The sequence below is a fragment of the Asterias amurensis genome, chromosome 9 (assembly GCF_032118995.1).
Source record: "Asterias amurensis chromosome 9, ASM3211899v1".
Taxonomy (NCBI): Eukaryota; Metazoa; Echinodermata; class Asteroidea; order Forcipulatida; family Asteriidae; genus Asterias; species Asterias amurensis.
This window is the reverse complement of record NC_092656.1, coordinates 19,231,725-19,240,104: the sequence shown is the minus strand read 5'-3', so window position 1 is coordinate 19,240,104 and position 8,380 is coordinate 19,231,725. Positions and strand designations below refer to the sequence as shown.

General features: G+C 34.5%; 1 long non-coding RNA gene across 1 annotated transcript; it reads right to left on the bottom strand.

Moving 5' to 3' along the window:
- Window positions 1-2,940: 2,940 nt before the first annotated feature.
- LOC139941969 (uncharacterized) lies at window positions 2,941-6,121 on the bottom strand. Its single transcript, XR_011786637.1, has 4 exons — window positions 5,910-6,121; window positions 4,931-5,043; window positions 4,419-4,530; window positions 2,941-3,672 (listed from the first exon to the last, which is right to left on the bottom strand). It is a non-coding gene; the product is annotated as an uncharacterized lncRNA (long non-coding RNA).
- Between the last annotated feature and the right edge of the window lie 2,259 nt (window positions 6,122-8,380).

Below are 8,380 nucleotides of genomic sequence, written 5' to 3'. Positions count from 1 at the left end.
TTGACATAGTTGCTCACGGTCAAAAAATGAATTTTTGTAATACTTTGTTGGTGGAAGGGCCTTCAGGGTGCAAGTAAACAAAATTGCATTTTCAATTCTATATATAGCCCGTTGCCATGGTTACGGCTCATTTTGTTTTTTGGCCATTTTAGGCTGATTTGGGGGTTTGAAAAACTGGTTTTTAGCTCATGTTTACAACTCCACTCCACCAAAATGCAAAATTATTTCAAAAAACCTTTTATATCACTACAAAGTATCATCCTTGGCCTTCCTTGAGAAAAAACATTATTGCTTTAAATAACACCCTTGTGCTATTTTTGCATCATGCATTACAGTATGTTTTTAGAACTTGCAAAATCGACATTTTTACCCTATTTTTGGACCCCAGAATGTCAACTTGCCAGGGGTCTAAGAAAAATTGTCCTTTCGGCTGTGATTAGGGCCAACATTGGTCTTTTCATATCTGGTGTCAAAAACTTGGGCAATTGTATCCTGTTGTGACAGTGCTGCCTCAAAACTAGAATTTTTTCCCCAAAACGTGAAAAATGCCTTTTTAAGGGTCTTTTCACATAATATCGACATACGTGTCCACGGAAAAAAAATTAGGAGTATTTTTCTTATACTTTGTGGATGGTAGGGACTTGGGGTCCAAATAAACAACATTTACATTTCAAATCATAATATAACACGTTGCCATGGTAACGGTTCATTTGTGTTTAGGCGACTTTTGGGGTCTGAAAACCGTTTTTTTGTTAATATTTACAACTCCACCCCACCAAAAAACAAAAATATTTCATAAAACCTTTTACATCACTACAAAGTATTATCCTTGGCTTTACTTGAGACAAAAAAAATATTGCTATAAATTTCACCCTTGTGCTATTTTTAGAACGTGCATTAGAGTATGTTTTTAGAACTTGCAAAATCAACATTTTTACCATATTTTTTTCCCTCAAAATTTCATTTTTTCAGGGGTCTCAGAATATTTTCCTTTCGGTTTTGATCAGGGCCAAAATTTGTCTTTTTATTTCTGGTAAGAAAAAGTTGGGCAAGTGTATCCTGATGTTAACAGTATTGTCTCAAAAATAGGCTTTTTTCCCCAAACAGAAAAATGCATTTTGAACTGTTTTTTTCTTCATATTGAATTTCTAACATTAAAAAGTAATAATTCTATCAATCTTGCAGCTTTTCCTAAGCACTAGTGGATTACCCAACATTGATCAGGAACTGTTCATGACCTTAATTTTAGAATTTGCCCGGCCCAGCCCCAATCATATTTCTTGACGTTGCATAAAACAATGTTTTGTGAATAGCGCCTCTTTTTTTGAAAGTGTTCCCTTTCGGTTGTTATTGGTGTTTTCATGTCTTCTGGGTAGAAACACTGTGTTTATTGTATCCTGTTGTGACTGATCATGCCTTAATTATAATAGTTTTTCCAAAAACAATGCATGCTTGTTAAAAATCTGGCACTGTTTCCATGCCCTTTGAGTAATGAATACAAAGTTTTTATTTAAACATAATGGTATCCAACCAAACCATAACCAATGCTTTGCCACTGAGAGTTCTTGATTTGGCTACTTTACCTATTGTACAGGTATGATTCCCATTGCAAGTAGAGTGCGATGAGCATTCTTTACAAGTTGTCTTTAATACAGGGCCTACTCTCCTTGGTCTCTGCCTGCTACCAAATGTAAAACTTTTCATAGAGATAGAGATCATAAACAACATCTATACTGTCTGTGCTTGAGGCAGATGGTTTGGAGCATCCAATCATGTCCAACACAAATGTGGGAAATTAAAAAGCCCGCTTAAAAGTGTTGGAAAAGTTTGCCAAGATCTTATTAAAAACAATGATACTAACGATTTGCAAGATGAGCGTAAGAGATCATTTAAAAGGAACACGTTGCCTGGAATCGGTCAATTTGGTCTTTGAAATGCGTTTGTAACCGTTTGTTATAAAATGCATGGTTAGAAAGATGTTTTTGAGTGATACTTGTGTGGATCATTATATTCTACTTTTAAAATATCTTTCTAATCATATGCATTTTGTAATAAACGTTTACAAACGCTTTTCAAAGACCAACTCGACCGATCCAAGGCAACGTGTTCCTTTAATGAAACAACATTAAAAGAAATTGTAAATACTTGCACCTGCTCAACAAAAATAAGTAAGATGCATCTGCAGTGACAAAAGTTTATTCAGGCTAGTTTGATTATTTTTTCCATTCACTATCTTACTAATTCATAATTATTATATATGTCTCTGAGAACGATCAACAAAAAACATTGTCAAACATTACCTGCTGAATTGTTTATCACGTTAAATAAACCAACTCTTTTATTGTTTGCAACAGTACAATTGAAAGGAACCCCACCATGGATGGGGGAACTGCTTACAGAAGGCCAAAGCAGGTGAATGACCATTTAGATACTTTGGATACAGTACTTGCTCACTTTTAGAGCCTCTTTGTTCTGATAGGGATGAAAATGTTTAGTTTGGTAGCGGGCAGGGGACCAAGAAGACTGTTATAAGGCCATGTATAGACAAGAAGAGTAAAGAATGCTCATCGCACTATTTCTCTTCTTGCAATGTGAACCATACACTCTAAATTACAAGGATTTAAATTTAAATCCACAGGATTAAACTTTAAATCTTTCAAGGATTGTCGTTAGGGACCAATCAGCGTGGATTTAAAATTAATCTTTCAAAAGATTAAAACAATTAAGTCTGTGGAGGATTAATTAAATCAATCCCAGTGGATTTATTTTTCCAAATCTTTACAGATTTAACCTTCACCCATTGAATGATTTAAACCTAAATGCTAGCAATCTTTTCGGATTCATTTCTAATCTTCCTTGGGATTAAAACAGTAAACACGATTTCTGAACCAGCAGGCAAAACAAAACAAAGTAAAAACAACAGTTTTAAAATGTTTGCCTTCGAAATTTTATTTTCAAATATACAAGTTAAATAATACACATAGTTTCGACAATAAACCTCGACATACATTTGACCTATGTTGTCCATAAACATGAAAAGTTCTATTTTGTAGCTACATGTTTATCACTCAAGGTTTAAATCTGCAATTTCATTCAACAATTCTAAGAAGATTCGAGTGGTTGTTAACCAGTTGTTTACAGCCTCTGGGCACATTTGAGAGATTTATTTTAAAACAAAACAATTTGTTTGTTTCCTAGATAGGGTGAACATGGACAGTCTAGTAACGACACTAACTTTATTTCAAATAACTTGTTTTAAAAAAAAGACATTGCCACAATTTGTTAAATGCTTTTGAATTAACTGATGAACTACCTTTCTCCTACAAATAATTTATTTTAAGCAAAACTGTATGCTGTATCAAAGGGAATGCCACTTCAAATTAAATTTGTGAATTATGTTTGATATCAGTTGGATAACCGGATTTCATTGCAGCAAGGATCTCCAAAGTTGTTGGTTTTTCAGAATAGTCTGACCCACACTCAAAATAACGGATTTTAAGAACTTATCAAAAGTTTCAACTACTGACGACCCCCCCCCCCACACTAACGGGAATGCAATCCATACAAAAGACAAACTGCTTCAGCTTTCTCTCAGGAAAGTTGTTCAGGTTGCTGTATCTCTATAGATGTCAAGTTTGTAACTGCTTCATCGATGTGTGTGCTACTCCCATTCTGTATTTGAAAAAACAAAACATGCTCGTGATAATGAAATGTTCTCATTTGAAATGCACAGTTTTTTCTTGACCGGTTTGGAAAAAGGGGGGGGGGGCTGTTTAAGTCCCAAAGAAACGTCTTTGAAGAATTCTGTCCCTGGTCTACATAACCATGATAAAAAACATGTATGTATAATACAACAAACACAAACGTGACCCTGGACCTGTATGTGAATGTGACCTTGATATAGGTGAATCCGCATGTTTATGTGACAAGATTAAAAAGACTCTGCGAGAAAGACTCTGCTAGGGTCGAAACGTCAGGCCATTAACTATTTTTTGCAAGATTAAATACTTTCAAATTATCAGCTATCAGCTATTATAGGGGCCCCTCAAACGTGGATATGTGATTGTTTTTCAAATGATATTATTATAAACTCACTCCTTGTTTAAAGCAAAAGGAATCGCATCAAAGAAATCAAGTTCTAAATAAATGTGAGTTATTTCTGATAGAGTTGATTAAACAACATTGTGGCTTAAAGTGGAATTAGTAGGCCCAGGTTTCACAAAGAGCTAAGTTTGATTTTAGCTGCAAATCAATCGCAGTTGCTAAGTAAAGTGTGATGTCACTATACAAATTAGCAAGGTAATACTGACAATTTGTCTTGCAATGAATGTTATTGCTTAGTGAAATGGACCACTGTTACATTTCAGTAAAGGAAACACAATTTTAAACAACCTCCATCTAGGGGAAATAGTACTTACCAGCTTGTTCTGAATAATGTTCTGAACCTCAACAGCTACAATTGAAACCTCTTGACCTCTACACTGGATGAAGGAAACTGTAAACAGCAAACACTATTGGAACAAGGGTCACCTGGAACATGAAAACATCCTGACGACTGTTAGTGTTAACAAACCCTCCACATCATTACCATGGAAAATGGTAGCATTAACTAACTGTAAAGTATATGTCACTGTAATTTACGGTTGTTTTTCTGTTGACCAGCACACAATCGTTGAATATAAAAAACATGTCAGTCCCTATTTTTTAGTTTATGTTATGAGGCTCTTGCAATAGGGCTCCATGTGGCCATATACAAACAAGCCACTCGTTTTTAAAAACAGCTTTGTATTAAATTATATCTCCCACCATATCGTAAAAAGTATTGCTTTCCTTTATAGCAACCATGCCAACAAATGCAAAATTTTAATTGTATCTTAATTGTATTACATTGGAACAATATATCAACGAAAAAAACACAAGACATGCTTACCAGCTTGATCTGACTGGAATAACGTTGGAATTTGCATCAGATACAATTGAAATCTCTTGACTTTGCCTGAACGAAGAAAACTGTAAACAGCGACCAGAAGGAAGACAGGTCACCTGAAAAATGGAAACATTCAGACGATAACAATTAAGAAAAACCTCACATTATTATGAAGAGTTTTAGTAATAGCCTATGGAACTTCAAACAAAGCTTTAACTAGAGACAATTTGGTCGAACAAAATTGTGTCATGTTTTGTTTTTTTCGACTCGCAAAAAATCTGTGCATTATATTTTCTAGGATTTAAAACTACATTTTCTTAAATTATTTATGTGAGTTCACTCAAGATATGTTATTAAAAAGAAACATGATTCTCTAACTAATTTAAATTTGCTAGCCTATCGAAATCGTTCTTTCTTCATTTTTAGAGAGCACATAGTCTATAAATTAGACACGTTTCTATTGTAAAATATTGCCCTATCTACATATATTAATTATCATGTTGGGTGACCAACAAAACTCAAAAGCAACACCAAACAGTAAAACACTTCCGTTCGTGAACTGTAGAGAGAATATGACTATAGGGCCTATGCAACGGGGAGCTGAAGTCTGGTCCGCCGCCGTCGCTGGGAAAAAATGAACTTGGTGGGGGAAACTGAGTGAAAATCGGTCTTGAATTCACTCTTTTCCTCTTCAATTCAAGTTCGTTGTCTCTGTCTATGCGGAGTATGGTCATGGCCATGGACATGATAACGTTTCTCCATGGAATGGTTAATGTTTGGTTTATTTAGTTAAAACAACGATGTTCACACTGACTTTAATACAACACCAAAATATACGTGGACGTTGTATAAAATGTATAACATTAACATAATTTCGTCGAGATATAATTTTTACCACTATCGTCGTGTAAACAATCATTGCAAAAACCTATCCATATCCTATCCAATATACTACGTCCTACATACGATTGGATTCACCTACCTCATGAAATAATATTGAAGTTTTGCCTCCTTACTGCCGACTGTTCTGACCGAAGAAACTTGTGTGACTATGAATGACTGATCATCGTTCATGTACGTTTACATTTGTAATTGAACGTGCGCGTTTAGAGCATGCAGCAGACAGCAGTAGTTGTGTAGCCAACAGCGCACACACAGTCGGTTTATTTTAATGGCTGCCGACAAAGTTTTGAGTTGTACGTTTGTGCAATACGTCACGAAATCGCGTCACGCTGATTGGTCCACTGTCCATAAAGTTGGCGTCCTTTTTTAATCGTTCGGAGGATTGAAAAACAAAATAGACTCTGCGGATAATTGTTGATTTATTAAATCGATTTGGACTAAAAATAAATCTTTAGGACTTATTTTTATTTTAATCCTATAAAAGATTTAAATTTAAATCTCTGTAATTTAGAGTGTACCTGTACAACTAGGAAAAGTAGTCATGACAAAACAAGAACTCTCAGTGGCAAAGCATGGTTATAAACTTTTTATTTGTTACTTAAAGAGCATGGAAACAGTGCCATATTTTTTTAACAAGCATGCTCGTTTTTGTTTTTTATCAATTCAAACTAAGGGATAACTTCAAAATGCATTTTTATTGTTTTTGGAAAAATTACCATGTTTGAGGCAGAAGTGTCACAACAGGATACAATAAACCAAAGTGTTTCTCCCCAGCAGACATGGAAACCATAATGATAACCCAATCACAACCAAAAGGGAAATACTCTGCGAACCAATAACAAATTAAGACAGTACAAACTTTCTTGATGTGCAAGGGGAATTAAAAAATGTGACTTTCAAAAAAAAAAGCGCTGTTCACAAAACTTTTTTTTTTTTTATGCAATGTCAAGAAATATGATTGGGCCGGGGCCGGGGTGGGGCCGGGGCCTCAAATTCTAAGATTTAGGTCATCAACAAGTCCTGATCAATGTTTGGTAATGCACTAAGCCTACAGAGTTCTTATGAAAAGCTGCCAGATTGATGGAATTATTACTAACTTCTTAATGTTATAAATTCAAAATGAAGCAAATATTTCAAAATGCATTTCTCTATGTTTTCGGGGAAATAGGTCTATTTTTGAGACAGTTCTGTTACATCAGGATACAATTGCCCGAGTTTTTCTTGCCAGAAATAAAAAGAAAAAATTTTGGCCCTGATCAAAACCGAAAGGAAAATATTCTGAGACCCCTGAATAAATGAAATTTTGAGGGAAAAAAATATGGTAAAAATGTTGATTTTGCAAGTTCTAAAAACATACTCTAATGCACGTTCTAAAAATAGCACAAGGGTGAAATTTATAGAAATATTTTTTTGTCTCAAGTAAAACCAAGGATGATAATTTTTAGCGATGGAAAAGGTTTTATGAAATATTTTTGTTTTTTGGTGGGGTGGAGTTGTAAATATTAACAAAAAAAACGGTTTTTCAGACCCCAAAATCGGCCTAAAGTGGCCTAAACACAAATGAACCGTTACCATGGCAACGTGTTTTATTATGATTTGAAATGTAAATGTTGTTTATGTGGACCCCAAGTCCCTACCATCCACAAAGTATAAGAAAAGAATTCCTTTTTTTTACCGTGGACACGTATGTCGATATTATGTGAAAAGACCCTTAAAAAGGCAAGACCAAATTTGGCCCTAATCACAGCCGAAAGGAAAATGTTCTGAGACCTCTGGCAAGTTGACATTTTGGGGTCCAAAAATAGGGTAAAAATGTCGATTTTGCAAGTTCTAAAAACATACTGTAATGCATGATGCAAAAATAGCACAAGGGTGATATTTAAAGCAATAATTTTTTTTCTCAAGGAAGGCCAAGGATGATACTTTGTAGTGATATAAAAGGTTTTTTGAAATAATGTTGCATTTTGGTGGGGTGGAGTAGTAAATATGAGCTAAAAACCAGTTTTTCAGACCCCAAAATCGGCCTAAAATGGCCAAAAAACAAAATGAGCCGTAAACATGGCAACGGGCTATATATAAAATTGAAAATGCAATTTTGTTAACTTGCACCCCAAGGCCCTTCCACCCACAAAGTATAAAAAAAATTCATTTTTTGACCGTGAGCAACTATGTCAATTATTTACCTGAACTGACTCTTAAATTGGCGTGTTTACATTCATTATTGTTAACAATGACAAAAAACAAAAAACACTGACTTAAAAGAAGAGAAGAAAAGCTCCAGGCATGAATGCACACAAAAAGATAAAAATTTGATTAAATTTGATAAACATTTGATAAAACTGATAATTCATTATTATTAAAAATTACAAAAGACAACAAACTCTGACTTAACAAGGAGAAGAAACTGTAGGCATGAATGCACAAAAAATTTGATCAAATTTGATAAACATTTGATAAAATTTAACCCAACTGTATTTTGGTTTTACGAGCAAAGTGAATGAAGGACCATTTTGCTTGGTTGAGGAACTTGGGATATTGACTCTCGGAAAC